This window comes from Lissotriton helveticus, chromosome 3_2 (assembly GCF_964261635.1).
Source record: "Lissotriton helveticus chromosome 3_2, aLisHel1.1, whole genome shotgun sequence".
Lineage (NCBI taxonomy): Eukaryota > Metazoa > Chordata > Amphibia > Caudata > Salamandridae > Lissotriton > Lissotriton helveticus.
Window position 1 is genome coordinate 161,164,711 of NC_136062.1, and position 27,200 is coordinate 161,191,910.

Sequence of the window (27,200 nt, forward strand, 5' to 3'; positions counted from 1 at the left end):
GGCTGTTTTTCTCTGATTAGAATACTTAGGAAGATTCTTCCATTGCTACCTCCGCAGGCGAGAGCGCTGGTAGTCAGGAGTATAATCTTGAGCTGTCTGGATTATTGTAATGCCTTGCTGCTGGAGTCCCCTAAATACTTGTTTGGGAAATTACAGAGAACCCAGAGTATGACAGCCAAGCTAGCCCTAATGAGACTACGCTGCTCATCTACCTCCCAGGCCCTCTCTGAACGCCATTCGCTCCCGGTTCTGCAGAGGATACAGTTTACAGCGCTTTGCATAGTTTTTAATGCCTTGAATGGCCTTGGGCCCATACCCTTGCGGGATAGATTTGAATGGTACACTACTTTGCGCAACCTCCGCCCCTCATCAGCCAAGCTGGTGAGAGTGCCTAGATTTAAAAGAGCAAAATCAGGAGGAAGGGCATTTAGTATTGCAGCGGCACTGGCCTGGAATAAACTCCCAATTGACCTCAGGCTGATGGAGAATTTGCTGCAGTTCAAGAAGAAGTTGAAAACATGGCTAGCGCCAGGATACCCGTCGGGTCACAGTGCGCTTTATAAATATGTATTACAATTAGAATTACAATTACAATTACGTAGGCGCATCTACAGACATTCACAACGGTTACAAGCTTGCTGCACATATTAACATAGTCATTTCAGTGTTAACAATAATTTATCTGTGAGGTGTTTGTTGAGTTCTATTCCATGGGTTGAGAATAACTGATCATGGTGGAGCATTGGGTAGTAATTGAGGTGAGTGAACATGGAGATCTTACTATAAAGGGGCATCTTTAGTGTATACCTGAAATCGGGCAGGAAGGGTCAAGACAGAGTTCTGCGCATGGAACTCTAGTGGCTTTGATGGAGAAAGCCTGTCTATATCATTTTTAAATGATTTATATGTTGGGATTCGTACGAAGGCATGGTTCTGGTTTGTGATTTTATGGTGGCTTTCTAGGGTGTTGACATTTTCTGAGCAAACTAATGAAGTCATGAGGGATAGGGCTTGTATGTGATGCAGACACTTTTTAATTAGTAAATGTGGGGTGCTGATGTTAAGCTTATTTTCCCCATTACCAGCTACACTGCAGTGATGAGTAGAGAATTTCATGAGGTAAAGAAGGAATCTAGTAGGCCACATGAGCAATTCCAGAATGGATGTTATGGGAATGGCCTACTCATTGGCAAGTAAGATAGAAATATACATCATACTAAGTAAGAAGTTGTAATGTATGACATAATAGCCATCTCTGTGTTGGTCTATGTGGCCATTTCATGTGCACATAGTGTGTATAACTTATTCCAACATATAGACAATGATGTTCCATTATGTAATTCCCTCACTAATCCTGCAGTAAAAGAAAAACTGCAAGAAATATTGTGTCAACTCAGAATGTGTGAAGGACAGAACCACATTATTTGCACTGGTTAAATAATAAATAAACAAATCATGGGGTACACAATCAAAGTCAATGAGTACAAATGATATATATTAGCTAAGTGTGAGATGAGTGTATGATCCTTGGTGTACCTAGTCTTTGTATTAGATAAAGGTTCACTCTAATAACGGTTTATGGATCAATCTTGTGATGTTTTACACATCGCAGTGAACTTGTATGTTGATGAAAGTATCTGGAGCAATACTGGAAGAAGAAGTAGTAAATACCATTTGTGTCAGGCAATGTAAGTGTACGCCCAATTCACATGTAAATGAAAATTCCTGGTACATATGTGGTTCCAACAGTACAAAAGTACACCTATGCCTCAGCATTTCTTACAGTCTAGGTCCAATCATACACATAGTTATCAGCCCAAATTGACGTGCTTCAACAATGTGATAGATGCCCAGTTTTGTGGTGCAAGTTGAGAACATTACCTGCATCTGAGTCCATCAATGTAGAACTCACAAAGTCAGTCAATATGCTGTCAAACTTGTCATAGACCGATAACTAACATAGAATAAAATGCAACCAGGGTAAGGTATCACAGTGTCCTTAGAATACGAATCTCAACACTGTCTACATCAATGGTGTCATTATCAAGGCATATAAGTACTGAATCAGCTACAAGTCAAACTTATATGCATTGATGTAAAATTCTAAAGTATTGTGCCTAGGTTTGTAATGGAAAGTTACTTGTATCTACATCAGTTTGTCATATATAAATACAACCTACATTGCCATACCTATGTGTCAATCATGATCACATGATACTTTGCCTTCCAAAAAGCATTATCTGTTGTTAGACCAAATCAAAGGCTGTGCAATTGTCATGTAGCCAAGCAACAACATCATAGGTGTCAAAAGGACACATGTATGAATGTGAATCTCAACCATGTTGGCACTGTCACAACCTGCCTTGGGGTGAATATATGCTGGAGAATCTGATCATAGGTTTGTCACTTTACACATACAGTTAGTGCAAATACCATAGAGAGGTCAAGGACATCTAAAAATAGCTATCATAGTAATCTACTGCCCAAACATGAAAGTTGGTACATATGAAAGAGGGGTCCCAGTACACAGTCTTTTTGACAAAACAAGCAATTCAAAATAATCATGTACATAAAGACAAACAGAAAAAATGTAAACACAAATAAAAACGTTTAACACACTGTTTTTTAATCACAATGTGTAAAAGGAGAGGAAGGCATACATCTTTAGCGTATTCATACACAATAACATTGATGCCCTAAAGGAGTGTGAAGATATAGCACGTGAGGAAATAAGTAATGAGAACATTTTTCGTGAAAGGTAGAGGATTAATCTTTCACTCCACAATTCTAATTGGCAGTTGGTAATGGACCAAGGTCAACAGGTTGAACACCATGAATTATTATTAAAATAAGCCATTCTTTTTGCTCATCAACATGTTTATATATCTGAGATGACTTTAGCTGGTAGTGGAAAGGTAGAAAAGTCAGCGTTTCGACCCCAAGGGTGATCCTAGGCAAGTGTAAAGCCTTAGAGCGGGGTCTTCATCAGGATGGTGATGGAGGGGAAGAAGCTTCAGTATTCCTAAAACAATGAAACACTTAAATATGACGAAAAAGGGGAAACTACAGAATGAGACGAAAAAAGCCAATGAATGGTCAATAAATCAATTACTATGTCAAATAAACATCACTAAACTGGGCCGTCCGTTTCCAAGGTGGCGGAGGGTGATGGTCTGTAATATATACAACAATATATATACAACAAGAGCGCAATTAATTAATAATGTGCCCAAGAGGGATTAATCATGTAAGGTTACCTATTAAGAATACATGAAGACTCTCAGTTAATGGTAACAGAATGCGATAACTGGATTAGGTATTTCAAAATGATGGCGCTTTCAACTGACGATACTGCATTAGGGAACATTAAAACACACGGAGGGAGCAGCATTAGTAGCAACTAATAACAAGGCAGCAAATACCAAGAGAGAAATCGGAATGAGGTGGGAGACAGAGGCTACTCACTTGGGGTAGCCTCGACAGCCTAGAGTCAGGTAATGGAAAGGTGTCAATGTTCGCCGCAGCCGCGGTCGAGACAAAATCTGGAAGACAGGTAAAAATGCGGGACATTAAAGAAGCTGATTCCGGTAGGATCATAAGCTAGAGGCCCGAGTTAATTAAGGGTGGAATGTCAGGGGGAGAATGCATACCTGATAAATCAGCAGAACCTTTCTGGCAACACGCGGGGATCTGGGTACACCCTCCTACGTCGGCAAACGAGTGAGTGACTCTGCTGCCTCTGCTAATGAATGTACACGTAGCTACAAGCGTGTGCACGTCAGTTCATGCCGAATGCGTATGTAAATGGTGGAAAGACTACGTTAAGGCATGCCACACAGAATCGAAAGATATAGGAAGGACCCGTATTCCCAAGATTATTATTACCCCGTGTCATAAATGACTATGATTGTCAAAAAGGCATTTATAAAAACAGACAATATGGACAATGAGGGCGTGCACCTCTCCACACATGAGGGTGTAGCGCCCATGGTGACAGTATCCTACTGTGTTATTCAGCAAACTTTATTGGCACAATATAATCGAGATTGTAAGATGGGTCACTTAAGAAGAGGAGGGAGAAAAAAATTCAGTCGGGAATACCCCGTATAGGGGTGAGGCAGCATTTAACAGTTAAATGAGATGCCAAGCATCAAGAAACTTATAATAAATCTGAATAAGAGCACACGACACTCGGAAAATGGGAGTATCGCATACCAATCATGGTGGTAAAAATATAACAATAAACATGTGTGAACAGACACGCATCTCTCAAACATAATGATGAAAGTGTCACAACATTGTGGTGTATTGACAAAAATGGCTACAATACGTAAACATATTAGGTTGACATGTCCCTGACTAGGCAACCCCCATTGTCATGTTGGAAATGTCATGTGGGAAGGTTGGTGGATTATCAGAGAGGTAAAACCTATGTGTACCACAGTGTGGTGAGGTGTTATTTAGACAGTGTCGCTAGTTGTGCACGGCTACTTTCCAGTTCGTTGAGGCCATTATTCACGGAATCAAACAGGGTTATCCATTTGGATTTTTGGATGTTAAGGATCATGTTGATATTGCCCCCTCTGGGGCCAAGCGTAACTTTCTCAAGGACAATCTATTTCAGCGTATCTGGAGCATGGCCCAGTCTCTTAAAATGTTCAACCAAAGGTGCCCCTTGTACTTCACACCGTATCCTGCTACAGTGTTGTAATATTCTGGATTTCACTTTTTGTTGAGTTTGTCCCACATAAAGCTGATTACAAGCACATTTGATTGCATATATCACATTGACTGAATTGCAGTTCATGTGCGATTTTAGAGTAATTTTGCATTAGTTGTGCTCAAATTCTTTGGATTGTCTTGTCATCGGGCATGCTTTACATGATCCGCACCTTTGGTGGCCCAGAACAGGAGGAAGATTCCACAACGACAGTACGGTTGGTTGGTCTGGAGTATCAAGAAATTAATGGACCACTTGATCTTTTATGTTCTTGGCTCGTTTGTATGCATGGAGGGGAAGCGCATGTTGTTGGATGTCATCGGAAATGAGTGCCCAATGCTTATTCACGACTTTCTTAATGGCATTGCTTGTTGTAGAAAAAGTTGTAACACAAATCATCCGTTCAGTGTTAGGGTCACTTCTATCTCTTGGTTGAAGCAGGTCCTCTCTCGGGCTGTACCATGCCCGCTTCCTTGCCCGTTTGATGAGTCTCGCAGGATATCCCGATTTTGTAGATGATTGGTAAGTTCCTCCGATTCTGACATGTAATCTGTTTTACGTGAGCAGTTCCTGCGGAGACGCAGAAACTGCCCGAAAGGTAAATTATCCCTCAACCCTCGCGGATGGTGGCTACTGTATTGTAACAAAGAATTCCGTTCCGCCGGCTTTCGGAAGAGATTAGTTTGAAATCGACCTTCTTCTTCAAAGATTTTAATATCAAGAAAATCAATATGTTTCTCATGTGATTGTATAGTAAATTTGATATCAGGGCTGTTGGCATTCATCAACGTGTGGAAGCACTGTAAGTCTGATGTTGTTCAAGTCCAAATCAACAGAATGTCGTCTATGTAGTCAACCCATAAGTCTATGTTTCGGCTGAATGGATTAGAGTTGTTGAATATATAGTGTTCCTCGTAGTCGGCCATGAAGATGATAGCAAGATCTGGGGCAAATGCAGCGCCCATGGCCACTCCCTTGGTTTGTAGAAAAAACTCATTTTGAAAAATGATTTTTTTTTTCATCATGGCTATTCTCAATAAATCAACAATAAAATCGGTAGGAACAGGAACAAGTGCCGTTCTACGGTCAAGGGCTCTTGTAAAGCATCTAATGCAGAAATCTGAGGAATACTAGTGTATAGTGACACAATGTCACTGGTTACCAAAAGCTGTATGGTTGAGTCAAATGGACGGTCGCCCACTATATTGATTGTTTGCATCGTGTCCCGGAGGTAGGCTTTGGTATTTTCAGCAATAGGCTTGAGGAAGTGATCCACGTATTTGCATAATGGTTCCAGCATGGAACCAAAGCCAGATATAATTGGTCTGCCTGGTGGATTTATCATGTCTTTATGGATCTTGGGCAAAGTGTACAACGTTGGTAATCTGGGATGACGTGAATTGAGAAAATCGAATTCTTGATCTGTGATATATCCTTGGTCTCGTCTTCGCTGGGTGACCTGTAAGATCTCTTGCGCCAGCACTTTGGAAGGGTCCGCTGGAAGTTTGGAATAGCTGACTCCATCATTAAGCTGTCTGTAGATTTCATCCCTATATTTTTCCACATCCTGTACCACTATGGCTCCACCTTTGTCCGCCGGCTTGATGGCAACTTTCTTGTTGTCTTTGAGAGCACTTAATGCTTCTTTTTCCGCAATGCTGGTGTTGAAATTGATATATTTACATGCATCTACAATCTTGTCCACCTCTTGCGACACCACCTCCTCATATGCTAGTATCTTGTTAGTCATGGCATACGTAGGTGGGAAAAATGTGGATGGTTCACGTAAACCTGTCTGTGATGTTCTTTGTTGCGTCGTAGAATTCTTGAAGTAGTATCTTAGACGGATTTTCCGAAAGAAGCTATAAAGTTCGGGTTTCAAGGCAAATTTGTTCGGTGGAGAGGTAGGCACATAAGATAAACCCTTGCTAAGGACTTTGATTTCTTCCTCGTTAAGGTTGTGAGATGAAATGTTAATGACCGGATTGGTTACCAGCGGTAGACCTTTCTCCTTGTCGATATCTCTCCATGGCTCTCTGGTCGAAAGGTTACTTGCTTCTGGGCTTTGCCCCGACCCCCGTCCCAGTTCGGGTCGCTCTGTTGGCGGCCGCGAGGAAGTCCTCTGGACCAGTTGTTTCCGCAACCTCTCAGTGGTCTCCATGGGGCCTGTCCAAAAAATGGTATTGGGGGTATTGAGGTGGGTATCCAAATTCTTGATAATTGTACGTTGTGTCACTCTCAGATCTATACGAAGAATCAGAAAAAGTAGTAAAATTCTGACGGCCTCGGTAGCCACCTCGAGGTCGGTTGGTGAAACGGCCTTGATTGTCTTGCTTGTAATAGTCAGGTAGTAGATATGGGTACACACACTTCTTGTCAAAGAGGCGTAGGTCACGTGCCAATTTCTCTAGTTTTTTTGTCTGGGTGTTTACTTCAAAATCCTTTCAAGTAGCCTGTAGGTTGGTCAAAGCATCCTTGGCATTCGTGAGGGTGGTATCACCAGCCATTTCAGCTTTAAGGGCAGTGATTTCTTTAGTTAGTGCCTGGATTTGTTCTGCCGCAGTCTCTACTCCCAGCACCATCCAGTGCCGGGAGCAGTTGTTCGCAACAAAACTAAAGCCCTCCTTAAATTTAGGGACGTCCACAAAGATTGCTGGCTCTATCTTTATCTGTAAACCCACTGGGATGGTATTCTCCTGTAGGTATTTTGTTAGCAAATGGCCATGGAGGCGAGTGCGAATCAGTTTTTTCTCATGGCGTTCTAGCCGCAAGATCTTGTAGTTTAGAGTGAAGTCTATATTGGGTGTAGTGGCTGAAAGGAATGCGTTGGAAGGATCTTGTATTAGTTGAGTAATGTACTCCTCCGTGTAAGAAAGTAATTGGTTTCCACCATAGTGATGGGTTGATTAAATCTAATAGAAAAACCTCGCAGGTCAGCTCCTGCTCAGAAACAAGTACAGTGGACGGGTATACCCATTAAGGTCACTGGTACCTGGGTGCAATGCGGTACATATGAAAGAGGGGTCCCAGTACACAGCTTTTTGACAAAACAAGCAATTCAAAATAATCATGTACATAAAGACAAACAGAAAAAATGTAAACACAAATAAAAACTTTTAACACACTGTTGTTTAATCACAATGTGTAAAAGGAGAGGAAGGCATACATCTTTAGCGTATTCATACACAATAACATTGGTGCCCCAAAGGAGTGTGAAGATATAGATGTGCACGTGAGGAAATAAGTAATGAGAAAATGTTTCGTGAAAGGTAGAGGATTAATCTTTCACTCCACAATTCTAATTGGTAGTTGGTAATGGACCAAGGCCAACAGGTTGCACACTGTGAATGAGCGCTTTATTATTAGAATAAACCATGCTTTTTGCTCATCAACATGTTTATATATCTGAGATGTCTTTAGCCGGTGCAAGTGTAAACCAATGGTCAACATTAACTAACACATCTTTTTCAAAACTGAGAGAAATATTGTCAGCATACATAACACACATGGACAGTTATGTCTCTGTAGCAATGTGCATAATCATTTGCTGTTATATGTTTGTACTTTCAGGTGACCAAGTATTTGGTTTGTAGCCATGGGTCATGAACCCATTCACCCATCCCGAGATGGAGGTTGAAAAAGGGTACATTACGTGCACAGAGAGACAAAGAATGCTGAGAAAGGACTTTTGGAGTCCTAAAGTCCAGGTCCAGATGCACGGATATGTCGGGAGAAAGACTGTTGTACTCACCCCCTAAGGTCTGCAAAATAATCCTCGTATGTGCCATATGGCACAACATCTGTGTAAAAACAAATGTCCCATGGGACTATGAGGAGATGAATAAGGACGAAGGCAACGGAGGAGACATCCAGCACATGTTTGCCGGTCAGCGAGACATGAGTAGATTGTGGCTAATTTCTTTTGCTAAACTATATCACCTGATGGTAAAATAGACAAAAATTAAGTCAACTTATTCACATAGAAATACATATTTGAACTCATTCATTGTGTTGTCTTTATGTGAAAGTCAATGAAAAAATTAAGGTACTTACACCTTTTTAACTAGATGTAGGCCTCAACATGTAATACTTACCATGTCTGAGCTGCTGATCAACATGGGACCATAATTCAAAACAATAAATCAATCAAATGTGCTGCATGAAATGGACAAGCAATGAGTGCATCATATCTACATATTAATTGTCCATTCCTGTCCCCTCCCACTTAAGCAGTGCAGTGCAGCACAGCTAGCAGTCTGTGTTCTGCTGCAACAAAGTGTCTATCATATGTCTATCATATGGTACTCAGTGATTGATGGAACACAAATGTCCCAAAATGTCACTGCCTGAGGCAAACCCCTGATTTTAGTGTGTTTCACTGATAGATAACCATGCAGGATGACAGCACCTTACAGAAGCAATTGTTATCGCAGATACCATCACAGATCATGAATGACAGTTGTCATGGACAAAGGCATAGTTATAGATGTTTCAATGTCATATGTGAAGAAGGCATACATGCATGGGTCAAAAACCAATAAACACTATATATGTGACACTTTTCCAGGGCAGAATGATGTAAATACCACATCTGGCCACAGTTAATAAATGCACATTTTCCATGCTATGCACATTAATGCAATGAGTTTCAAAGGTCTGTAAGGGAACACTATAACCAGATGAGCATGCAATGTATGGCATTAGGTAAAACGATGGAATTTTTTTTGCAACAATCACATCACCTCAAGAATACAGAGTTGATAAAAGTGTGAAGCATCCATGTCAAAAGTTAAGCACACATGTAAGTGTACATACACATTCTCATTGAATAGGGTGCAATCGAGAAGTTGGGTATAAAACTACCCCTGAATGGTGAGAGTATTGTACCCCTGCCCTGAGTGCACAACTGCCTAGAGGTGTGGCTCACCAACTCAGGTATATATCCAAAATGGAACAGGGAATATGCATATGTCCCATTATATATGCTTTTGTCAAGGATTGTAGTCTGCTTGGACCAGGAGTGCCACATAAACACGTGCCCTCAGAAAGAGATGTATAGCTTTTATCAGCCTCAAGAGAGTGCTAAGGGGGGGAAGGGAGCATGTTGAATAGTGAACAGTAGTAGTGTAAAATACCATTCAAACCTGGTTCACCGCAGTGATACCTACTGGATCACTCATCTCTACGAAAGTTCTGCTGATGTGTGCTACACTCATCCAGTCCAACATAAGGTTGACCATGAAACGTGTCCATGATAAAACCATGAGCAGAATTTATGTGCCTGTGTAAGACATACACAACTCAAAGGTTCACATGTGGAACAGTGTTCACATGGTTAATGTATGTGTGTGTGTGTGTATGTAGTGAGTTGTCACTGCAACACACTCTATTATAGTTCAAAGTGAGTGCAGAACCAAACAGTGTGCGGTGAATGTGTGTGTGTGTGCTGCATGTCATTATCCTAGAGGTAATCTGATCTAGGCAAACGAGGGCCCTTGAACACTAAGGATTTGAGAAAACTTTACTAGGGGGAAATTAGCAATCAAAGCACAGCAAGAAAAACAAGTATCGCAATTACTTGTCCGACAGGTATAACTCAATAAATAATCAGAATCAAGAGACAGACCTACTACAAAACTTGCTTTTATTATTTAATACATATTCATTTTATTGAACAACTCTTCAGTTTTTTTGTTTATCTTAGGCTCCCTATCAACACAAAAAAGGAAAGAAAATGTATTACCTCAAATCAGTCATACACAGTCTAAATCAAACCACTGTTAAACAATCATAAATAATCATTGTAACACATTATTTAGACAATCGTGCATCCATGAATGCATACTGTAGTAGATACAAAAAAAAATTCATGAATGATTCAATACATATCGTATATATTGTTCAGTATCATTAATGTATTATTATTAGCATTTGTTTTAGGTAAAAGAGAAACATTTCCGCGACGCCGGTTTTGGTGAGAAGAAAACCACAGTTAGTAATGCCACCATCATCAGGGCGCAGAACAGAAAATTTTGCAGGGTGTCACACGCCATCCAAACAGAACAAGAGAAATGTTCAGGTAGTCCATATCCACATTTTTTGAAAGGTCTGAAACATAAGGGAATAAATGCATATATACAAAAGCATATGGTGAAAATTGCATGTAATCCTACAATGATAAAAAGATCTCATCATAAAGCACCCAGTGTCAGAAAAAGAAGAACAATATTCCCTGGTGTGTTGAATCAAAAAAATAAAAGGAGAAAAGAAAAATTAACCAAGTAGTGACTAGAAAAAAGTAATCGACTGGAGTATATAGAGAAGACTCCCCAAGTGTAATATCAGTGTAGATCAAAAAAGACAGAGTGCTCAGAAAACATATGTGCAAATTTGAACAGTGACCTTATTCCCATAGGGTAATTTAAACGAGAAATACAATAACACAGAACACCTACTGTATAAAGGTGCAGATAGTTTATTCAGTTTCCTTTCTAGACATATCAACAGTAGTGAGGCCAAAGAGCTCCAGCCAGGGCATGATGAAAATTCTGGTCACAGTACTCAAGGCAGAAAAGAATAACCCCTTTCTAAGTTACCAATAAAAATATAGAGACTGAGATAAATAGAGAGAGAATTGCGCAGGAAAAAATAATCATCCATATTTATGTGTTGGAGAGTCAAGACATCTAGATGTAGAGTGCTTACCCCAAAAAAGAGTCCAAATAAATTAAGAAGATGGAGGGGTACAGACAGAGTTAGGATCCGTGTATCTATGTCTCCACCAATTACGTTAAGGTTGGCATACATGTGTCCTAAGTGATAAAAGGATGAAATACTATCAGAAAACACAAATAAATTGATACCTGGTGGTAGCCTGAAACATGTGGATCACAGTATTACTCAGGGAATGTCCTGTGGCTGGACACTGAGGAGCATATTCTGAGCATGGTCAAATAGTGCAGCGCAGTAAATAACCTAACTGCACTGCTATGTGTGAACGCTAAAGGGCAGGAATGTGCTGTATTTAATAGAATTAAACACATTCCAGCCTTTTCCCCTGCACCTGGGCTGTTTTGGCTGCCTAGCACCATCGCAGGCACCCTTGCACTGAGGGTGCTTGTGTTCCAGACACAAATGTTTTGGGGCATTGGATGCATTGCATCACTCAAAATTGATGACCTTACTCAGGGTCACACAAGGAGGCCTTGGGTGTCATCACAAATAACCCTGGGCATAGTTCGCACTACACGAGCTACACATAGCACTACGTGAACAGCATAGTACCCTGTACATACTGTGCAAGATGCCGTTTTCAATGACTGCACAGTGCGGACAATCATCCGGCACTGTGCAATCATTGAAAACAGCATCTTTCACAGTGCAAGCTGTAGTTTTCTGCTTGCTTGGGGTTGCCAACTTGACATTGAGGACCGATAGCAAGCAACGCGTGTTTGCACTGTGCTACGTGCAATTCGCGTTGTGCAAAGTAGCGGAAATTTCTCATTCTACGCGAGCGTAGCATAGTGCTTTGCCCAGGGTTAATCACAAATATAATATCAGAGCTGTGCTGCACATGTACCATGAGATATTGGGCAAGCACCACACAACTCTGCTCAAATAGAACCATGGCTGCTTTGTGCGTAAGACATGGCTGCCTGATTAAAAAACGAGGAATAATGAAAGTACATCAGATGGAGTTTAACAGTACAGCAAAGCTGCAAACAGGGTGGGACATATACTGGAGTATGAGGGACCCAGCCTGTCTTTGTGCTTCCCTAAGTGTGTGTGGTGCATCTGTGACACATCACAAGGAAGGGTTACTGACACATTGCAGGAAGAGAGAGATTGAGCTAATTGGAATCAAATGGAGTGGCCCATAGGCCACAGGATCAATCTTCACATGCATGTATGAGTGTGAGTGACATCCGGGTGTGTGCCCTGGTAATGCCTATGCACACTGGTGTGTGATCATATAGCTCTAGATTCCAGCTTTGCTGTGCTGCTATGCTACCTGCTGGTGAACTGGCTGGGTGATAAGGACTGAACTTGCATTCCCTGAACACAGACTGACTCCACAGGCATTCTGCCAGACATTATGTCATGAAATCACAGGCACAAGGAGGATTTCCAACCACCCTACTTCACAACCTGCTGAGGGGTGCCATCCCACTAATGGACCAATGGAAGAGGCCCTAAGTTGTGTGATAGAGCATAGCACAGACTCTGTAGTGGATCAACGCATCAGCCCTGTTGCGTGGGTCAGAACCTGTGCATTGCACCAGCTGCGCGGGTCGGAACCCAAGCATTGCAGCCATTGCGTGGAACCGGCTGTACTGCACAAGTGCTACTACGCAATGTATCCATCACACAATGTACATTTGTGTAGCAATGCACCAGAAAAATCAACACAAATGTCAAATACGTGCTGGATACCTCCAGGCACTAATGCATTGGGTGTGGCGGGCAGCATACTAGGAGGTGTGAAAGTTCGTTGTCACTTTCTCTAACAATTTGTGCTGGGTATTAGAGGTGTTTTTGTCTTGTTGATGTCTAATTTGTCCCTGTCTTGTGTGAATTCTTTACCTTTTGTCTTTTTGTGTAGAATTGTATTCGTTTTTGTTTTTGGATTGTTGGGTGTACATTCATTTAAGTGATGTTATAAATTAGGACTAGGTATAGGTTTTAGGGGAATTTATTTTGAGTGTTGGATGTCAGGGGGCGATAGGGACATGTCAGGAAGGGGTGGAGGTAAGAATGTTTCAGCAGTAGAGGTGGGGGGCCTCCTATGGCTCATTGTCCACTATCTGCCCATTGGCTTCCTGGTGGAGGGTCAGCAAGGGGTACCCGGCCAAGGACCGTAAGGACTAGTAAGAGTGTGTGCATTGGCACATTGTCAGGTTTTTTGGAGTGGATCACACCGTCACCCAAATAAACCACCAGTGGGCTCACATGGTGTTACTGGAGGCTGATCTTGTGGATCTCCTTAGACTGTAGATCGGAGACCCCGTACGTATGTATGCACTATCTGCATGTAGTAATGTAGCTGTAGGAGCCATGTAAAACCTAAACATTAAACTGACCTATTTTTAAATGTTGTAGTTTAAAACTGTAACACAAAAAGATGATGGATGGAATGGTGTACATTTTTAAACATTCACCCCCAGTTTTTCTGTGTGTCACAAGTGTTGAAAACATATTAAACACTGTGATGGCATTAAACATGAGATTTTGACAATGTGGAAGTGCACTATTTACAATGCAATGTCAACATCTTTATCTTCTAGTTGGACATCTCCCATTCCATCTCAAGAGTGAGGTTGACAGCTTCCCGGACCCCAGTGCAACCAGTAAGTGTAATAACTAGATAGATACAGCTTACTGGCGCCTGAGTGCGATATATGTGATTTGAAACATTGTGATGTGTCTTGGGAGGTATCAATCATGTGCAACCAATTCAGTCAGTGCGCCCATACAACAGAACTTGGCCACAGAGTCATTTTGAATTGACAAGGAAGCATGTCTGTGAATGAAGTGGCACTGTAAGCCGGCCTACTGGATAAATGCATGTAAACATTTGTGGTGATGTTAGCATATCTATAGTCTTGATGCATTTGACACATGAAACATCATCTGATGCATGATCAACAGATGTTCACCAAAACAAACAAAACAAATTTGGTTGTACCACAAATGGCAGGTGCATAATAAATCAAGTTTGAACTGATTTAGTGGAAAATTTGCATCGCCGTAGCTAAGCCTGTCTGGGCAAGTTTCTGTTGCATATGTCTATATTTGTGTGTGACACAGGTGCTGATGATGTGCAGTGAGCATACACAGACACTGTTACCAAGTGTAAACCGATGGTATAATGAAATCAGGGTGATACAAAATGTGTGTAAATATGCCACATTTATTCTTTCATCATGCTGCATACTGTGCTCATACATTCTGCATACATTTTAGCTCTTCTGCTGCATAATTCCAGTGTGATTGACCATAGGTAAGGCTGAAGATGCCTGCTGGTAAACACTTCAAAATATTGTTGACAAATACATGTCACTGCAGCAGTGTCTTAAATCAAATGCTAAGATGCTGCCAATGTTGTTGTGATAGGGCAACATTATGAAAAATCATGGATTTGAGCCAGGACAACAAAAAGACATGTAACATGTGTTTATGTAAGGGTGTTAGTACATTCTCATACGGAGTCAAAATCCTGTTTTACATTACTTACCCCGATGCATGGCTGGTGTAATCCAGCCACAGCGGTACTTTAGCTTCCCTCAGAGTAGTCCATGTCATCACTGTGTGAAATGGTGTGACTTAGCAACATTTATACTGATGCCCTGGAGGTTGTAGGGATACAGCTCTGATCTTCCATGTTACCATGCTGTTGTAGAATTATTACCAGAATGCCTAAGTGATACACATTGTGAGTGTGGATGTACACAAGGCTGCGGTTCTGGTCATATGGCTTTGCAAGTATTAACTGAGTGTCAGCCATCATATCTCTGTGCAATGTATATTAATTTTAGCACATTGTGCTAAGTAATTGTAGTTAAACTTATGGAGCGGAGTAGGCAAAAATGCATGGTTTCAGTCTCATTGGCATGGTGTTGCCAGCTCGAGAAATTCACTATTCTGCGCACGGATTGGCTTTGACCTTCCAATGTCATGTTCCATATATACTCAATCATCCATTTCTGGGAGGCATTCATACAATGTAAGGTATATTGTAATGCTGCTGCACTATGTAAAAGTTCACTGTTCTGTGTTAGCAGCATACACCCTATTACACTGCTCACCTACTGGTGGACTTAGTTAAACTGGCTACCACCAATGCAGTCAACCTGCATCGTGGTTCAAGTGTCCCTGCATTTTACGCCGCAAAGTGCTTGTACGGATGAGTCCACCAGCATGCATACACACACTACTGAGATGCATTGTCTCCTTTTAAAGTGTGTGCTGATGAATGCAGCTCTGGGATAATAAGTATACAGAAATAGGTTTCAGAAATGGTCAACATGGTATAGCTACAAGTGTATACCAGAAGCTATTTATCACATTTCTGTGCATTTGCCTGATATTAAAATGAAGCCCCAGTACTATTTTGTTGGAGGTGGTTCACAACCCTCCATCCATGTACTGGCTACCTGACACAGAGTAAGTTAAGTCAGCAATTTGTGCTGTCTTGTGTAACTCCAGATGAGTTATGCAGTGCAGAGGCACACTACCTGGACTGGCTTGCGTTATCTACTTTAACCTATGTTGATGAGCAAGTTTCAGCCCACTTTTATGATGCAATACCAACTCCAAAGGTTTCAATATATGGACCATGTTTCCAATTTGTAAACCGGTGACTGGTTTTCCAAACCTGGCATTCTTGTCACTGTAATTCTTCATAGTGCCGACAGACACAGTGCCAACCATTGGGTTGCACAGAAATAAAAACAGATAAGAAATTAGAGGAAGCAAGTGCACTGCAATAACATATTTAGTTCCAATTTTGAAACACCACTTCATCATGCGTGTGACTCGCTGTTCAGAATAATATGGTTGCAATCGTATTGTGACTACATTTCCATATTGTACCCTACACTGACCACACTTAACTCAGTTTGCCTTTTTGAGTAGGAAATGTCTTTGTTTGGGGGCGTATGGTGTCCAAATCTCTAACTCAAAATTTGTTGAGGTCTGGATAGCCATATATCATTGAAAGACAAGGTCAGCCTATTTTCTCACACATCATTTACCTTTATAACTTGAGCTAATGTTTTTCTCCTTAATCTCCCTGGAGACCATGACAGCTGACGAGATGACCTTTACATTGTGCGAAGAACAATACCACCACATCCTTCACATTGCCAAGGGGTATAGAAAGATGGGTATTCTATATCAAAGGGCTAAATCAGTGGGGTCCTGGAACTCCAGAAGGCAATACGACCCAACTACATCTGGTGTTGGGAACGTCATAAGGGTGCCCAACAGCAGCAGCAGCCACCCCTAACGCAGGGCACATCCGGACCTTCTACTGCCTCAAAGCAGCCAACCGCACAGCCCTTGACGCCCAGACGACTGAGGTGCTCACTATTCAAACACCTCATCTTCAGGGAATTGCAGAAGATCAATAGGAGGATGCAAGCCATTAAGCAAATGCATGCTATCCTGCAGGAACTGATGAAAACTGTGCTGGGGGACATGGGGCAGATCTCAGCACTATTATAGGACTCTCCCTCTGTACATTACCCTTGCCTTTTATACTGTTCTTAGGCAAGGTTGTTGGTTAGGGTTTATAATAGGTATAGTGTAGGTTAGTGCTAGGTTTTATACATTTTAAGTAGGTAGTAGTTTTTAAGTATTTTTTATGATGTTAGGGTTTTTTAGTGTGTGGAGGGATGATGTTTAGTGTGTTTAAAACAAATATATATAAAACATATTTAAAGACCAAAATACCCAACAAATATATAGTTGATTAGGTTAATAAATGTTTAGGATGTAGCTGCTATTTGTATTGTGCCAATCTATGTGTATAAATGGGGGTGGGAAGCTGATGTTTAACTCTTTTATATAGCGCTAACTAGACTCAGAGGTATCAGAACGCTTTACATGAGCACCAGTTACGTTACAGATGCATTCATTCTTGTTAGGCATGGGGAGATTACGTGATTTGCCCAGAATCACAGAATGTTGAGGGTCCCTGGCGAGACTCAAACCCAGTTCCCCAGCTCTGAGGTCAGCGCCCTAGCCATTAGGCCACATTCTCTCCTGTACATATTGCTTAAGATAGTTTAAGATAAGTTAAGATAGTTTAGGCTAGTGTTAGGTTAGTTAGTGTAGGCTAGGTAGGTGCAAGTAGTTTAAGGTAAGATAATATAGTGTAAATTAGTGTTTAGGCTAGTTAGTGTAGGCTAGGTAGGTATTGATAGTTTAGATCGTTTTTATGGAATTAAACATTTTCAACTTACAATGGTTTGTCATCATTTCATATTTAAGTGTTGGTAACATTGAGTAAATTGTGTTGAGTACATGTTGCAGGGTTAGAAATGGGAGTCTCTAGCTGGCAGAGGTAGGTACCTTTGTACAAATAGGGACCCTTGCTTCTAGTCAGGGTAACAGGATACACTTCTAAAATAACCCCTGCTCACCACCCTAGCAGCTTGGCACGAGCAGACAGGCTTATATCAGAAGCATTTGTAAACACATACACTAATACAGTGAAAACACTACAAATGGACATCACACCAGTTTAGAAAAATAAGTTATAATTATCTCAAACAAAACAAGAGCAAACAGCAAAAAACCACAATACAGTAATACAAATATGACTTTCAGATTATAGAAATAATTCAGTTCAAAGCAAATTGCAGATGCAACACTTTTCACACAAAGTACCTTGGATGCGTCATGCAAACAAACAAAACGGGCCGCAGGGAAGGTGAAGCATCGGTTCCTTACACTCAGGGAAGGTGATACATCGGTTCCTTGCTCCAGGGGAGGTGATGCATTGGTTCAAACACTGCCCGCGCATGGGAGGTGATGTGTTGGTTCCTTACCGGAGGGTAGGTGATGTGTCGGTTTCTTACTGCTTGGGGAGGTGATGTGTCGGTTTCTTACTGCGTTCCTCAACGATGCAAAAGACTTGGCGCAGTGATGAGACAATCCGGGATCCAGGTACAGCAGCGACATGCTTCTCGATGTTGCATTAATTTGCCAGCTCCCATCGGAAAACAGTCTCTAGAGGTCAAAAACAACAGCAGGCACCTCTTAGCATGTCTGAGCTCCCAGCAAGGAAGTTCAGGGGAGCTGGGGGTGAAGTCTTTGTGTGTCCCTTAGACTTCAGAACAGGAGGCAAGCTCAGTTCCAAGCCCTTGGAGCTCTTCTTCAAGCAGGACACACAGCAAACAGCAACGTCCTTTTCTCCTTTCCTTGGCAGCAAGTAGCCACTACAAACCAACCCCAGACAGCAAATAGCACAGCAGCTGTATTCCTCCTCAGCATCTCTGGCTATTCTCCTTGGCAAAGGTTCCTCTTTATTCCCAGAAATGATCTAAAGTTCTGGGCCCCAATATTTATACCACAAAAACCTTTGTTCTCTGGTGGCAGAGGTACTTGACTTGGTCAAACCCGCTTCTGGCCTCTCTGATGCAGCTTCCTGGCAGGAGGTGGAGCCAGCATTGTCCTTGGCAGACAAGGCACATTCAGGTGAAAGGAAATCTCCCTCCCTCCTCTAAATGCAGCCCAGGTCTAGTCAGCCCAGTCCTGACTCATCAGGCTCTCTGGAGCCACTGCTCCATCAAAGCCGCTGTCATCTAAAAGTCAGACATGTAATACACAAACCTAGCAGAGGCACACTTGATGGCTAAGCAAGAAAATACTTACTTTCATAAAGTGGTATTTTGAAACACTGAACGTAAAAATCACCCTCACTAAAAGATGCATTTTAACATTATTCAGGAATCATAAACTTTATTTTCCTACTTTGTACCCAGGGGTAGTCATGTTTATAAGATGTAATAAGCAAACTCCCCATTCTATCCTATGGGAACAGGTAGCCTTACAATAGTGAAAAATGAAATTGGCAGTAATTCACTATTAGGATATGCCACACACACCAGGGCATGTCCTCCCTTTCACATACACTGCACCATGTCCACAAGGGTACCTTAGGCCTACCTTAGTGGTGATTAAAATGGATGAAAAGGGAAGGGTATGGCCTGGCAAGTGGGTGACCTTGCTAAGTCGACATGGCAGTACTAGACTGCACACAGGCTCTGCAATGGCAGGTCAGGGTTACATTTACAGGCTGCTTATGTGGGTGGTACAACCAGTGCTGCAAGCCCACTAGCAGCATTTGATTTTCAGGCCTTGGGCACAAACAGTGCACTGTACTAGGGACTGCCTAGTAAATCAAATAGATAATCATGGAAACACCAATTCATAACAACAATTTACAAAGGGAGCACTTGCACTTTAGCACTGAACAGCAATGGTAAAGTGCCCAAAGCATCTAGACCAGCAAAACAAAGTCCAACACACAGCACAAATACAGGAGTCAAAGGCAGAAAATGCAGGAGAAACCCAATCCAATGATGCCAGGTCTAGCACACAGCTATTGACCTGCAGCATTGAAAGATATATGTTGCATTGTCAGAGGCCTATTCCCAACGGATAGTCTACCTCACATTTGAGCAAAGTTTGCATAATTTTTCAAACTTTGGGCACTGCAATACAGGAAGTCTCCTACTGTAGCACTCTATTTAAAAGGGGTGAGGCAGATATAGGTTTTGCTAATATTGATTCTAGATCCCAGGCTGTGCTGGAACACACACTTGTGCCTGGCTCTACCGCACCCACCATTGCACCATTGTGAAAGTTGGTCATTATTGCGGGGGGGGGGGGGGGCTACAAATTATGAATGCTCATTTACTCTTTTCATGTTCTTTGTTATGAGTTAGTAAAAACCATCACAGTATATTACAATTAATACAAGATATTAAAACATGTTTGTAATACAATACTTCGCTGTTCTAATTATTCAGTTTCTTAAATGTTCATGTTGAAATTTCAAGGATACGAGATATTACAACATTTGGCATCTCAAACATGTTGCTATTTCATTTTCTTTTGATTATGGCCAATAGGTTTCAGCGTTTGAGAAAGAGAGAGGAACCCCTTGTTACAGTCAAGGGAAGTGAGGATATCCAACCAGTAAAAGAATTTGTTCCCTTGAGATAATTACAACAAAAGCTAAAACATAGCCTCAAAACTGCACACTATATATAAAACTCATGTAATCACAAAAGTATAAAATATGACATATTTATTGTTAAACTCAAATTAAAAGCAAATCATTACATACCTATACATATTGAGGTTACCTAATTGAATTATTAAAAAAGAATTACATATAATAACACAATGTATTGTGACCTGCACAATGGAATAGACAGACAGAATTTTTTTTGTAAAACACAAAACTTGTAAAATACAATTGGTACATTTAAAACTGTCAGTTATTCACAATACCACTATTAATTTTAGATATAAACATGGGTGGTGGAGACTTAAGTTGTACAGAAAGATAGCGTCGACCCCTTTCGGTGGTTTGGAGCAAATGGAGTCCATCTTTATCAAGACATTTCTTGGTTGTCTGTCGAAATGAAGGGTCTGTACAATTTCCCTATTAATTTGTATCCTGGAAATATTACGGTTCTCTATTAGACGAAGAATTGGAGCACTTGTTGTTGAGATGTCAATGTTATGAGGGTTCTCGGAAACGACCCTACTATTGGGAAGGCTTGCCGGACGTCTTACCAATTTGTATGAGAAGAAAAAGGATAAAAGTCCTGGCAATATCTGCGATTGCAGGCGTCGCCGTGAGACTCACCGAGTGTGGATGTCAAAAGTAAACTGGAAAGCTGCTCTTTCTTATTAGTAGAGATTCGGCCTGAGTTTAAAAGGGTTTAATATCGACCTCTCTTAAAACGCTGAAGATTAGAGAATAATGGCCGCCACTGCAATCGGGACCAGATAGCCCCCGAAGGCGAACCGCTCCCGCTGACAATGAGGATTCGATATTAAACCCTTTTAAACTGAGGCTGAATCTCTACTAATAAGAAAGAGCAGCTTTCCAGTTTACTTTTGACATCCACACTCGGTGAGACTCACGGCGAGCGGCTGCTATCGCAGATATTGCCAGGACTTTTATCCTTTTTCTTCTCATACAAATTGGTGAGACGTCCGGCAAGCCTTCACAATAGTAGGGTCGTTTCTGAGAACCCTCATAACATTGACATCTCAACAACAAGTGCTCCAATTCTTCATCTAATAGAGAACCGTAAAATTTCCAGGATACAAATTAATAGGGAAATTGTACAGACCCTTCATTTCGACAGACAACCAAGAAGTGTCTTGATAAAGGTGGACTCCATTTGCTCCAAACCACCGAAACGCGTCGACGCTATCTTTCTGTACAATTTAAGTCTCCACCACCCATGTTTATATCTAAAATTAATAGTGGTAAAATATGGTTGTGAATAACTGGCAGTTTTAAATGTACCAATTGTATTTTACAAGTTTTGTGTTTTACAAAAAATGTTCTGTCTGTCTATTCCATTGTGCAGGTCACAATACATTGTGTGATTATATGTAATTCTTTTTTAATAATTCAATTAGGTAACCTCAATATGTATAGGTATGTAATGATTTGCTTTTAATTTGAGTTTAACAATAAATATGTCATATTTTATACTTCTGTGATTACATGAGATTTATATATAGTGTGCAGTTTTGAGGCTATGTTTTAGCTTTTGTTGTAATTATCTCAAGGGAACAAATTCTTTTACCAATAGGTTTCAGCTAAATTTTTATAAAGTGGCTTGTGAATAAAAATAAGAATTTAAGTTCTAATTTTAAAATGTTCTAGAGTCCCATAATTTTATAGATGTCGTATTATTGTCTTTTACTCACAATCTTCTGTTTATTTAGATATTATGCAGACTCGGTTCCTCGTACTAGATATTTGAGTGATTTGTCATGTAATTGTAAAATTTTTTAAAGTTTGCAGTTCAGCTAAGGGTTCGTAGAGCCTAGGCTCCTCATGATTGCCTGTCTGCAGGTACAAATCCCCCTCTCGTTGAATAGCTGTTGTAGGAATATGAGCCGTGCTTTCCTTAATGTTGCACATATGCAAACCAAATGTAAAAAGTCCTATTTTGGGGCGTCGCATAACCTGCATGTTTTGGGGTCTTTGTATCTCCATGAGGGTTTGTCTGCTAAGGATGGCAGTTCTCCTAATAGTATAGCCCATAATGTTTTCTTAAGATGCACAGGATAAGTAAAAAGAAGGTATGCTGCTGGTTGCAAGGTGACATATGTTTGAAGTGTCATCCAGGCATGGGATCGCCGTAAAAATGGGTTTTTATCCTCCACTACTGAGTGAGTTCTTCCTGCTTTATTGATGGCATGGCAGAAAGTGGAATGCAACAGATTTAGGTCCCATAAGCCGACTGTATTGGTTATTTCTAATGATGATAGCAAATATTTGTTTTAGCTCGAATTTGAATCATTAATCTGTGACTGCCAATAAGTGCTGACTAGAGGGCCGCGTTATATCCACGCCAGTCAGACCCGGATCCATTTTGTGTGAAGAGATGCGTGCTAAACAAGATTATCTGCATCAACGTGCAGGCTCCCGCATACATTCGAGATTCTTCCCCTGCTTTTGGGAAACTTTTAACTTTATTTAAGATTCTCACGCCACACAGCGCTTCTAGTGAGATTCTAAGTAGGCTCTGTCGCTTTGTCGCAGCTAATTATCACTATTTTAAGAACCTGCATTTAAATATTTTTTATCATAAAACCTTCACGTTGTTATCTAAAACCAAGAACGGCCGAGAATTAGGATCTACATTATACAAAAATGAATAATACGCGACCTTTCCATCAAGTTTTAAGGTCTCTGGTATGAAAAAACATGTTTTCATCAACGATACATGAAATAAATCACAAGTAACTGATTGGCTTTTCTGACAAAGACACCTTGCGTGTCGAAACACGCGTCGAAGATCCAATTTATGTCAAACCTTTGTATTTTTAACAAATGAAATGTTCATATTATCGAAATGTTTTTCGTTTTATTATAATGAATTTAATTAAAGATTGTTGTACATTTTAATCCTTTTTTCTCTTTGAACTCGTTTACTTGTTTACAGTCTACTATCATAATTGTGTTTATAAAGTTGCTTGGGAAAGATACTTTCCACTATGTTTATTACCCTGTCCCAAGAACTAAATTAGTTCCCAGGGGGTCCTTGTTACCTACGTGAAAAATATTTCATATCTCGTGCCAGGATTTGATTGAGTGATATCTTCTTGCTATCTCTTGTTGCATCAATCCAAATTCCAAGCGGATTTGTGCAGGTGCAGCATTACAAGGAAGACCAAAAACATGTTTGTAATCTGTCCAACATTTTGGAGTCTTTACCATGCATCACCATACTCGCATAAGTTAACAAGGGAAGCAATTTTGCATCAATGATCGCGAGCAATGGTTTAAAGGAGGGACCTTCCAATTTTTTTACTATTACGCAAAAGGCATGTATTAAGGTGCTGTTTTTTCTAACCATATCCTGCTGGTGTGTCTGAAAGTTACAGTTCTTGTCAAAGTAAAAGCTTCGATATTTGTAGGTGTTGACTTCTTCTATGGTTGCATTCCCTAGTATGATTTTCAATGGAACATTGGAGTTATTTCCTATTGACATGGTTTTTGTCTTTGTGATATTCATTTCAAATTTGTTGACTTTGGTGAATGCCGCAGTTTCCTGAATTATTCTTTGAAGTCTTTGAAGTCCCTCCTCCATGTGACTCAGCAACACAATATCATCAGCATATGACAGATGAGATATGGATAGTGGACCTAGTCTCAGAGCGTGAGTGTTTGTTTACTTGATCAAGGTTGGGGGATAAATCGGCCATGAAGAGATTAAATAGGTGTGGAGCGAGAAAATTATGAATGTATCCACAGGTGCCTGGAGAATCTCCATCATCATTGGCATGGACTATTTACTAAGTGTGGCACTTCATGCAGCTCACTTTGGTTAACTACTTTTAATGTTTCTTGCCCATAAGTCTCTCATGTTCTTTTTTCCCTGTGGAGGTATATCTTTGTTTCAGGTTCTGTGCTCTGGCTCCCATGCAAAATTATGTATGTACAATGTATAATAGACGTAATGTGTGGGTGCACTCACTCAACACACATGAGGCCTCTTAGGGGCAGAGGAACACATTTTTAACTTATCCCATTGTAGCATTTATTTTTATTTTTTTGGTTTTCCTCATATACCATTGTGGAATTCTTGAAGGGAAACTTGGGCAGTTCAAATGAGTTGGTCAACCTTATCTGGCCCTGATGTTAAAGACCATACTCAGGAGAAGCAATGCCTGATCCCTCAAGCTGCCACTGCTTTCCCAATCCACTCCTGTTCACGCCGTATCTGACACCCTGCGTTACTAAGAAGATAAGGGAACCAGCAGGGCCCAGGATAAATCATAGGAAGACCAAATTACCTTTCACCTTTCACCTATCCTGCCAGGCCACTAAGGGCGCCCAGATTTTTTCCGGACTTGAGGGGTCACATTCCATGTCGGATTTGCTGGTAAAAATAACATGTTTGAGACAGTTTGAAAAGGTGGGGGGTATTGGGTCTTAAATGGGGGTGGGGTCGCACACTACTCACACACCGGCGGTGTCGCCCCTAAGGACTCTGGTCAATGTAGTAAAGTGTTCGCGATGCATCATCTTTCGATCTTCTGCTATCTTCGCTGTCTTCGCCATCCCTGGACATGTGTTTCGGGGTATTACCCCTCATCAGCAGGGATAGGCCATGTACTGGGGTTGCCGATGGCTGCCAATATCTGCCAGGTATAGTACCACTCAGGCGCGTAGGTGCGGGATCCCAGGATCGTCAGCCCGCTGCTCAAGGGAGCTTTAAAGTTACAAATGGGGGTGGGGTCGCACACTACTCACACACCGGCGGTGTCCCCCCTAAGGACTCTGGTCAATGTAGTAAAGTGTTTGCGATGAATCATCTTTCGATCTTCTGCTATCTTCGCTGTCTTCGCCATCCCTGGACACGTGTTTCGGGGTATTACCCCTCATCAGCAGGGATAGGCCATGTACTGGGGTTGCCGATGGCTGCCAATATCTGCCAGGTATAGTACCACTCAGGCGCGTAGGTGCGGGATCCCAGGCTCGTCAGCCCGCTGCTCAAGGGAGCTTTAAAGTTACAAATGGGGGTGGGGTCGCACACTACTCACACACCGGCGGTGTCGCCCCTAAGGACTCTGGTCAATGTAGTAAAGTGTTTGCGATGCATCATCTTTCGATCTTCTGCTATCTTCGCTGTCTTCGCCATCCCTGGACACGTGTTTCGGGGTATTACCCCTCATCAGCAGGGATAGGCCATGTACTGGGGTTGCCGATGGCTGCCAATATCTGCCAGGTATAGTACCACTCAGGCGCGTAGGTGCGGGATCCCAGGCTCGTCAGCCCGCTGCTCAAGGGAGCTTTAAAGTTACAAATGGGGGTGGGGTCGCACACTACTCACACACCGGCGGTGTCACCCCTAAGGATTCTGGTCAATGTAGTAAAGTGTTCGCGATGCATCATCTTTCGATCTTCTGCTATCTTCGCTGTCTTCGCCATCCCTGGACACGTGTTTCGGGGTATTACCCCTCATCAGCAGGGATAGGCCATGTACTGGGGTTGCCGATGGCTGCCAATATCTGCCAGGTATAGTACCACTCAGGCGCGTAGGTGCGGGATCCCAGGCTCGTCAGCCCGCTGCCCAAGGGAGCTTTAAAGTTACAAATGGGGGTGGGGTCGCACACTACTCACACACCGGCGGTGTCGCCCCTAAGGACTCTGGTCAATGTAGTAAAGTGTTTGCGCTGAATCATCTTTCGATCTTCTGCTATCTTCGCTGTCTTCGCCATCCCTGGACTCGTTTTTAGCTGTGTTGTGTTACTTTTTATGAGCCACTGGTGGAAAAGCGTCGGGACACTCCTCTCGAGTAGCCGTACGCTATATAAAAACTATGTAACATAACATAACATAACTCGTGTTTCGGGGTATTACCCCTCATCAGCAGGGATAGGCCATGTACTGGGGTTGCCGATGGCTGCCAATATCTGCCAGGTATAGTACCACTCAGGCGCGTAGGTGCGGGATCCCAGGCTCGTCAGCCCGCTGCTCAAGGGAGCTTTAAAGTTACAAATGGGGGTGGGGTCGCACACTACTCACACACCGGCGGTGTCGCCCCTAAGGACTCTGGTCAATGTAGTAAAGTGTTTGCGATGCATCATCTTTCAATCTTCTGCTATCTTCGCTGTCTTCGCCATCCCTGGACACGTGTTTCGGGGTATTACCCCTCATCAGCAGGGATAGGCCATGTACTGGGGTTGCCGATGGCTACCAATATCTGCCAGGTATAGTACCACTCAGGCGCGTAGGTGCGGGATCCCAGGCTCGTCAGCCCGCTTCTCAAGGGAGCTTTAAAGTTACAAATGGGGGTGGGGTCGCACACTACTCACACACCGGCGGTGTCGCCCCTAAGGACTCTGGTCAATGTAGTAAAGTGTTCGCGATGCATCATCTTTCGATCTTCTGCTATCTTCGCTGTCTTGGCCATCCCTGGACACGTGTTTCGGGGTATTACCCCTCATCAGCAGGGCTAGGCCATGTATTGGGGTTGCCGATGGCTGCCAATATCTGCCAGGTATAGTACCACTCAGGCGCGTAGGTGCGGGATCCCAGGCTCGTCAGCCCGCTACTCAAGGGAGCTTTAAAGTTACAAATGGGGGTGGGGTCGCACACTACTCACACAACGGCGGTGTCGCCCCTAAGGACTCTGGTCAATGTAGTAAAGTGTTCGCGATGCATCATCTTTCGATCTTCTGCTATCTTCGCTGTCTCCGCCAT